This window comes from Sprattus sprattus (genome assembly GCF_963457725.1).
Source record: "Sprattus sprattus genome assembly, chromosome: 8".
NCBI lineage: Eukaryota > Metazoa > Chordata > Actinopteri > Clupeiformes > Clupeidae > Sprattus > Sprattus sprattus.
In genome coordinates, this window is record NC_137927.1 from 9,220,727 (window position 1) to 9,229,661 (window position 8,935).

Genomic DNA, 8,935 nt, shown 5'->3' on the forward strand with positions numbered 1-8,935 from the left:
TCTGTGTGTCTCTCGGAGACAAGCGGCTTGCACCAGTCCCTGTAGTCCAGCGGTCCCAGTAGTCCAGACCACAGGGAGCTAAAGGCTTATCTGCAGTGTGACTCCCCCTCACAGCCCCCTTAGCTCCTGCTCCTGCTCCTGCTCCTGCTCCTGCTCCTGCTCCTGCTCCTGCTCCTGCTCCTGCTCCTGCTCCTGCTCCTGCTCCTGCTCTTGCTCTTGCTCCTGCTCCTGCTCTTGCTCTTGCTCTTGCTCTTGCTCTTGCTCTTGCTCTTGCTCTTGCTCTTGCTCTTGCTCTTGCTCTTGCTCTTGCTCTTGCTCTTGCTCCTGCTCCTGCTCCTGCTCCTGCTCCTGCTCCTTCTCCGTACCACTCGTCATTCTGTCAGACACTTTCTCTCTCTCTCCTTCTCCCCGTGTCTTCTCCAAAGTCACAAGACAGACCACACTCTAGGCCTGGGGCAGACATTTTTCATCTGTTAATCACAGAGCACCGTGAGTGCCCAAAGTGTACATTTGAACAAAGCTTTGTGGTGACTTGGAGGTTACAGTGAAAGACGGTGTAATTCTCCTTTACTGAATGTTTCACATCCATAATATAAACTGTCAGTCTGTACTGATGTCTCTGTGATAGGAACATCCTGACATGTACAGTAATGCTGGAGTATGTAGCCGAGGACCTGGCAAAAACAACAGCCACACTTCATTTGGATGGTTCCATTGAGACTACCGAGAGACGCCCAGATTATAAACAAACTATCTGTTGAAAGTCTGTTAACTACAATTTATGGTTACGGTTTCTGGTTAGGGGTCGGGTTTAGATAAGGTGATGTGCAATGAACAATTCAAAAGGCTGAACTTGAATTTCCACAAACCATCTGTAAAGTCTCTGTCCAAATAAAGTGTTACCACAACAACTAATGCAGTAGAAGACAGGGCGAAGGAAGGAAAGGAAGAATCTCCCCTCTTGTACTGAAAGTTATGCAAGACATGAATGTATATTACAGAGCTCATCCTAAATGTTTATCTTGAATGGTTTATAAAGGGCAGAATCTTGCTTGAGTTAGCAGATGTCACCAAGACAGAGTATGTGAGATTGCATGGCTTGGGCTAACACAAAAGCACTCAAACACTGTACACACACACACACACACAAACACACCCAAAAGACCCACGTTACATTTTCGATTGTATTGGACTAGAACCCTCTAAAGCCACTGTGCCAAGTAAACAGGTTAGTGTTTGAATGTGTGTTTGACTGTGGGTTTGAGGGTGTACAGAAAAGTACAAACACACACACCACACTCTTTCTGTCTCTCACTCTCACTCAAACACTTTGCCATGTATTTGGGCCCAGATTGTGGATGTGATCCAGTTCTTGCAGCTGGCCCTGCTCTTGTCTAGGAGTGAGAGTCACACACATGCCTTGTTGACACACACGCGCACACACACACACACACACACACACACACACACACACACACACACACACACACACACACACACACACACACACACACACACACACAATATAAAGACTTGCCAGCCCAAAGTGGCAAGATAACAAAACCTGTTATTACTCCTACTAACCCAGTGGCAACTTCTCCTCAAGCAGCAATAGTAACACACTCTCCTTTACTCCACACACACACACACACACACACACACACACACACACTTCTCCTGACCTACTTCTGCTGAGGGAGTGAAAAAGAAAAGCTGAGAGGATGGAGAGATCATGGTGAAAGGGTCACAGAGGACAAACGACAGAGGAGGAGCAAAGTGGTGTGTGATGGACTGGCCTGGCATGTGAGGATGTGTGTGTGTGTGTGTGTGTGTGTGTGTGTGTGTGTGTGTGTGTGTGTGTGTGAGTGAGAGAGACAGGCAGGATGAGGAGGAAGATGAGGATAGAAAAGAGGGAGAGGCAGAAAAAGAAGGACAGCAGAGACAGCTGCAGAGACGGAAGCTTTGAGGATGGCTAGCGCTAGCTCCCGCTTCTATTTCTTTTTTTTTCTGGGAAAAGCGGAGCAGAAAAGGGAAAAAGGAAACGCCTCTGTCACCTCAGATGACCCGAGCAAGAGTGGGCGGCCCAGTCGCACCAGCACATACACACACACACACACACACACACACACACACACACACACACACAGCCAAAGTCCCACACACACACACTGATCTTCCCAGACTACCGTGGCCTCTGTCCAGCGCCTTCATTTAACTTTCTCAGATGTTTTGTTTGTGTGTGTGTGTGTGTGTCAGAGAAAAGGAGAATGTGAAATGCCAAACAGTGTAGCAGAAACATTGCTTTCCCTCCCCAAACATACACATATGTACACACATAAAAACAAATTCACACACAAACACACACACGAAAGCCAAGATACAGTGATGCAGGGAGTTATATGTTTATAGACAGCTTATCATGGAGTGTGTCTATGTTTGTATTTTGGGAGAAGTGAGTGAGAATTAAGGGTTGTGTCATAAAAGTAAATGTCAAGTTCTTCCATCTCTGTCACTCAAACACATACACAGAGAGAGAGAGAGAGAGAGAGAAACCCCAGAAGACTCCTTTCATACAGACAAGGGAGCCTCACAGCCTTATAAGGACACGAAAATGTCCTCAGATTATTTCATAGAACTGCAAATACAGGAAATGTATATCTGCTTCTTTGGGGAGGGAGGGAGGGGTGGATGGAGTAGATGAGGTAAGGGGTTCGTAGACTAAAAGAACGGAGTACGAGTGAGAGCGAGGGGGTAGGGAGAAAAAAAAGGTGAGGGAAAGTGAGTGTCTCGGACTGAGGCAGACGGAGAGGAGAGAGGAGGTGAGCGGGAGAGGAGAGAGGAGGTGAGCGGAGGTGAGCAGGAGAGGAGAGAGGAGGTGAGTAGAGGTGAACGGGAGAAGAGCCAGCGGTAGAGGGTGAAAACAGATGTCCGCACAAGGACTGGGTGATATTACAGAATACTTTCCTCCTAAATTAAACAATCCCACCATCCTATGAGAGACAAATCCCATCGCTACCGAGGGAAAAAAGAACAGATAGAAAGAGAGAAAGTAAAGGTAGGGAGGGAGAGAGGGATGGGGCCCACTTGAGGGGGAAGGGGAGGTGAAGAAAGGTAAAAGGCTGAATTTCTCTCAAACGCTGACCCCTGAAGCACACACACACCCGTAATGAATACACACACCAATTGTTCTGATTTAGCTTGTGTCAATTTTCATCCAGTGCACACTTCAGATGTGTGTTTGGTCAACGATTTGAATTGCTTTAAACAGCAGAAAAAAACACAGACAGAAGCAGCCTATTACATCACATCCTGCTGTCAGCACGCGACCACAGCTCTGACATCATTGCACAGACATTATGTAGGTCACACACACACTCACACACACACACACACACACACACACACTCTCAAAGTCTTACAGCGTGTGCGTGAGCCGCAGTAGTGTGAGTTGAACCCAGAGGGACCTGCAGCGTATTTAAAACGCTTCAAGATTGGAGCGCAGGGTTATAAACGTCTGAGAATGCTGTGGTTTCCCTCTCCCAATAAACACCACACGCTGGCCTGCTTCTGCAGCGCGTGCAAAAGCACACACACACACACCCACACATGACTACACTTCATATCCATATTCATATGTATAAACACACACACACACATGATCCTCTCCGATATCATCTCAGTGAGCACAGTAAATGCAGTTTACATACACATACTGTACATATGTAGACATGTTATAGTGGACTGTCTTTTATCATGCATATACGTATAGCATAGAAGTGAACCTGGTTCAACCTGACAGCGTATCTATGCAGTAACTGTGACAACTTGACAGCGTATCCATGCAGTTACTGTGACAACCTGACCATTTATCCATGCAGTAACTGTGAACATGCATCTCCCTGGGGTGTACTGCCAGGCAATACCGGTGTTTGTGTCACCCTGTCGATATCTGTGGTTGTCTGTTAATGTCTATGTTTACTTTGTAAATTGTGATTGTCTGGGCACACACAACCTGCCTCAACTCTGTGACCATTGGGTTATGTCTCCACTAGTGTTCTATTGCAGCTGCTTGCGTAATTGTTTAGTGATTTCTGTGCTCCTGCTGTGCCGTCTGTGATATCTGTGACTGGGGCTGTCTGTGACTGGTGCTGTCTGTGGTGCTGTCTGTGGTGTGTGGAGCTGTGATGTCTGTGGTGCTGTGATGTCTGTGCCTGGTGCTGTCTGTGGTATGGGAAGCTGTGATGTCTGTGACTGGTGTAGTCTGTGGTGTGTTAGGCTGTGATGTCTGTGACTGGTGCTGTCTGTGGAGCTGTGATGTCTGTGGTGTGTGGAGCTGTGATTGCTGTGACTGGTGCTGTCAGTGATTGGAGTTATGATGTCTGTGACTGGTGCTGTCAGTGATTAGAGTTATGATGTCTGTCTGTGACTGGTGATGTCTGTGATTGGAGCTGTTTGTGGAGCTGTGATGTCTGTGACCGGTGATGTCAGTGATTGGAGCTGTGATGTCTGTGACTGGTGATGTATCTGATTAGAGTTGTGATGTCTGTGACTGGTGATGTCTGTGATTGGAGTTATGATGTCTGTGACTGGTGATGTCTGTGATTGGAGCTGTGATGTCTGTGACTGGTGCAGTCTGTGGTGTGTGGAGCTGTGATGTCTGTGACTGGTGCTGTCTCTGATTGGAGCTGTGATGTCTCTGACTGGTGCTGTCCCACAGTTTACCCCCCATCAAAAGCAAAGGTCTGTGGTCTGGGGGTGCGCTGCTGTGGCCTTCATGTTCTTCCCTCAAAACGTGTCCTTGAATAATCTCTGAACTCACAAAACAAGCATCTGTTTCTAGTTACACACGCTGTTGATTCGCACTCGTGAGAGACTCAGAGAGAGACAGACAGACAGACAGACAGACAGAGAAAAGAGAAAGACAATGAGCAATACTTATAGCATTAAGGCATTAAATACAAACACACACACACACACATTCACATGTCTGCAATACTGGGAGTGTTGTGTGTAGTGTTAAGCTTCGAGGCAGATGCTGGAAGTGTCATTCCTACACACATTCTCACTACATGCTTACTACTGCTTGTGTCCTCGTGACTCATAAAAAATGGCCAATCATTCTGTTAATTCAGAAAACAAGTGGCAGAGCAACAACTTTGAAACCGCATTGAACTCATGCAGTAGAGGTAGCTGAGGATAAGAGAGGGAAAACAGGCAAGAAAGGGAGTGGGAAAGGGATAACAGGTAGAGAGAGAGAGACAATGAGAGGGAGAGGGAGAGGGAGAGGGAGAGGGAGAGGGAGATAGATTAAAACCATTAAAACCATTAAAACCAATCTTATTCCAGCATTTTTCTCTCATTGGATACAGTTGTGTGCTTGGCCCAGGGTGGCTGTGTGAAGATGAGGGAATAATTGTTAATTTTACTTTGTTATATTCAACCCCACTCAGACTCTTCACCGCGTTTAATTATACTTTATTAAATTCAACCCCACTCAGACTCTTCTGTAGGTTGTTTTGTAGGTTTTTCACCTCCAAAATACATTTGGTTTACAAGTCATACAAAGCTTAGGGCATGAATATGGCAACATAAATGTATCCTATGAAATTCTATGAAGAAATATGAAAAATATATAGTAAAAGTCAACAACATTAGGACTCACAGAAGGATCACTCCAAGTAGCACAAACTGACAGAATGTATTGACTGTTACCCCCTGCCTGCTTTGTGTTGTTATCTCTGCCCAGGCAACACGCAAACACTGACACGCATACATATACGCGCATACACTGACGCGCATACATTGACGCGCATACATTGACACGCATACATTGACACGCAAACATTGACCATTTACACTGACTCACAGACACTGACGCACATACACTAACCGTGACTGAGACTTTAAAGACAGCACATAGATTGGTTCCTGTGTGTTTGAAGGAAGCGCAACCTGACATGTGACGCAGCTGTTTGTTCTGTCCCATCGGTTCGTTCACAAGTCACCTTTGTTTACTTGGCAAAAACACTCCCTAAGCAATTTACAGAATAGGCACCCATTTTTAGCCTTATATAATTTAGACACAGTGTGCGACTCATGCATTCATTTAATGTATGTCACTATAGCCTTTTGTGAAAGCAAACAACAACACAACGAATGTAACACGACCATGAATCATATTGTTAGTGCTGTACACATGGGTGTCATTAGGCCTGGCCGTTTATGAATAGTCCACTGATTTCATTTTTTTTTTACTTTTACAAAAATAAGTATAAATAAAAACAAATAGCTGTTTCATTAATCTGTTACTCTGACCGTGCATTAAATCCCTCAAAATTAATATGACAATGTTGACCAGAAATGTAAGTATGCTTTGGGTCATCTGTGTGTCATTCAGGTAGCAGTTCTACTTCACACTACTCTAGTTGGCTTTAGTGTGAGCCAGAGAGAGAGAGAGAGAGAGAGAGAGAATAAATCGGTTACAGGGCTTGTCATTGTTGGCATCTGGTGGTAGCTAGCTAGCTAGCTCAGTAAGGCAAGACTTGAAGGCTAGGGATGTAAGAAGCTTTTTTTTTTTTTTTTAAAGGATTAAGGTGTAGCAGGACGGGTGGAAGCTGACGTCACTGCTCTGTCTGTTTGCTTCTCCCCGCCTGTCTCATTGAGCCCTAATTAAGTGCCGCTTTGCCACTCTCCTTAGCTCCTATATATGGGCAACTATGTGCCATCTGGGCATGCGCCGTATCTCGTGGTACCTGTTGCATCGAGCTCCTGTCCACCTGTTTGTCGTGGAGTAACTTTGTTTGGTTGGGTCCTCCTTCCCAGCGCTTCGGTTTCACACCGAGTCCAACTGTATGTCGGTTGTGCGCTACGTGCAGATAACAGACACATCGTAGCTGCTGCCTGTACCGTCCTGTGTGCTGTGCCCCCGGATGCTTGGAATTAGCTGGGGCAGGTTGACAACGCTGCTGTTTTGCTGACACTGTTTTTACAACTAGCTTCTAGCTAGCGTCCCACGTCGCTGTTTTGTGGCCTGCTGTGGCGGGCGGCCTCACGTCTCGTCCTCCCTCCAAGCAGCTGCAGCGCGTTTGTTTGTGTGTGTCTGTCTCCGTGTATTATTGTTTCGTATTTCTTCTGTTGCTTGGTGTTTGCCTCAGTTGTCTACATTTGTTTTGGTTCTGTTTGTTTCGTTCTTTATTTATCTTTCTGTTTGTTTCTTTATTTTTGTTAACTGTGCTGGGTGCCCAAGGCTTGGTGGTTATATCCTCTCCCTCCCTTAGTGGGGGTGCTATCTCCCGTGTGTGTGTTTTGGATTGGAACTCATTGACGTGTGAATACACCTTCTTCACTAGGTTTGAGTGTGTGCATTTGGTGTGCGCGGTGCACGTGTGCTGTGACCTTCTGGAGGTAATACCCCACTTCCCTGATAACTCTGCCTGACTGGTAAGCCTCAGTCCAGCTTGTGTGTTCTGTGGATTTGTCTGTGTTGTCCTGTGTCTGTCTCCTAATCGTGTATTGTAGTTTACATTGGTGTAATTCAATAAAATATATTTATTTATGGAAACACGCCTCCGCTTCCTCAGTTCACGAACCTGTGTGCCCCTAGTGGGCTAGTTTATCACCTTAACTATTTCCTTGGGCGCAATCCCCAAGGTGGCGTAGTCGTGCTCTGGTTAGACCTAGCTCCATCCCTGTGTCATGCCACATTTGGCGTAGGCGGCAGGATTTACTGACTACAAGCGGAGACGTGTGTTTCATCCGTTTTATTATTTTTCTGCTCATTGTTGGTTTGTGTATTCTGCATACTTGTTTGTATTGGTGGTTGCTTTGTCTTGTCTGTCTTGTGTTTTTTTTTTCGTTTTTCTTTAGAAGCAAAACAGCAGCGTTTGTCGTGAGATCTCTGGGCTCCTCTGACCTCGGTAGCTTTTGCCACTGCCTGTCGTAAGTCCTATTTATTTTTGATCATGTCCACCTCTGAGGAGGAGATGCGAGAGCTGAGGGAGTTGGTGGCATCACTGAAGGCTGATAATGAGCGCTTAAGGCAGGAACAACTACCTCCGCCTGCCTCCCAAGTTATTCCGTCTGATGCAGGCCCCTCAAGCACTCTCTCCTCGCCATCTGCTGTCCCCAGGACTGGACGTGATGGTACCAATGCCCCACTGCCTGACAGGTTAGTTTTAATGCCACGAGACAGAAAGTGTCCTCACTTCCGTGGCAGCACTGGTATTAGCGTGACTGACTGGGTTGAGGAAGCTCAGGCTTGTATGCATGCCCGTCACCTCTCTGGCACCGAGCAGGCCTTCTTTCTTTACGATCACCTTGTGGGTGAGGCGAGAGAAGAGATCAAGTATCGCCCCAGTTCAGATCGTAGGGACCCAGATTGCATCATTGCTATACTTAAAGAGTTGTATGGGTGTTCTGCTTCGTACATAGCCCTGCAGGAAGCCTTCTTCTCCCGGAAACAGCAGGAGGGGGAGACGCTGCAGGAGTTTTCCTTGGCTTTACTGGGCCTTATGGATAAAGTTAAGCAGTGTGACCCTGACTCAGTCCCCAATGCAGCAGTGTTATTACGGGACCAATTTACCGAGCATGTTCGGGATGGTGCCCTTCGTAGGGAGTTGAAGCAGTTGGTGCGACGGCAGCCTGTTATGACTTTACTCGAAGTCCGTGCTGAGGCAATCAGGTGGGAGCGGGAGGGAATGCCAGGGGGTGCTAGGGAGCGTAGCCACTCTCTCCCATCAACATATGGCATCCAGTATGGTGTTAGGGGAGGCTCACACCCCACAGCTAGCAACCCGGCCCAGGGCTCAGAGCTTGACGAGTTAAAAGACCTCATGAAACGGCAGCAAGCTCAGTTAAACCAGCTCACACAGAGCATTGCTTCACTGCAAGCAGCCCCTCAGTTTAGCCGCCCCCCTAGGAACCATCCTGTAATTTG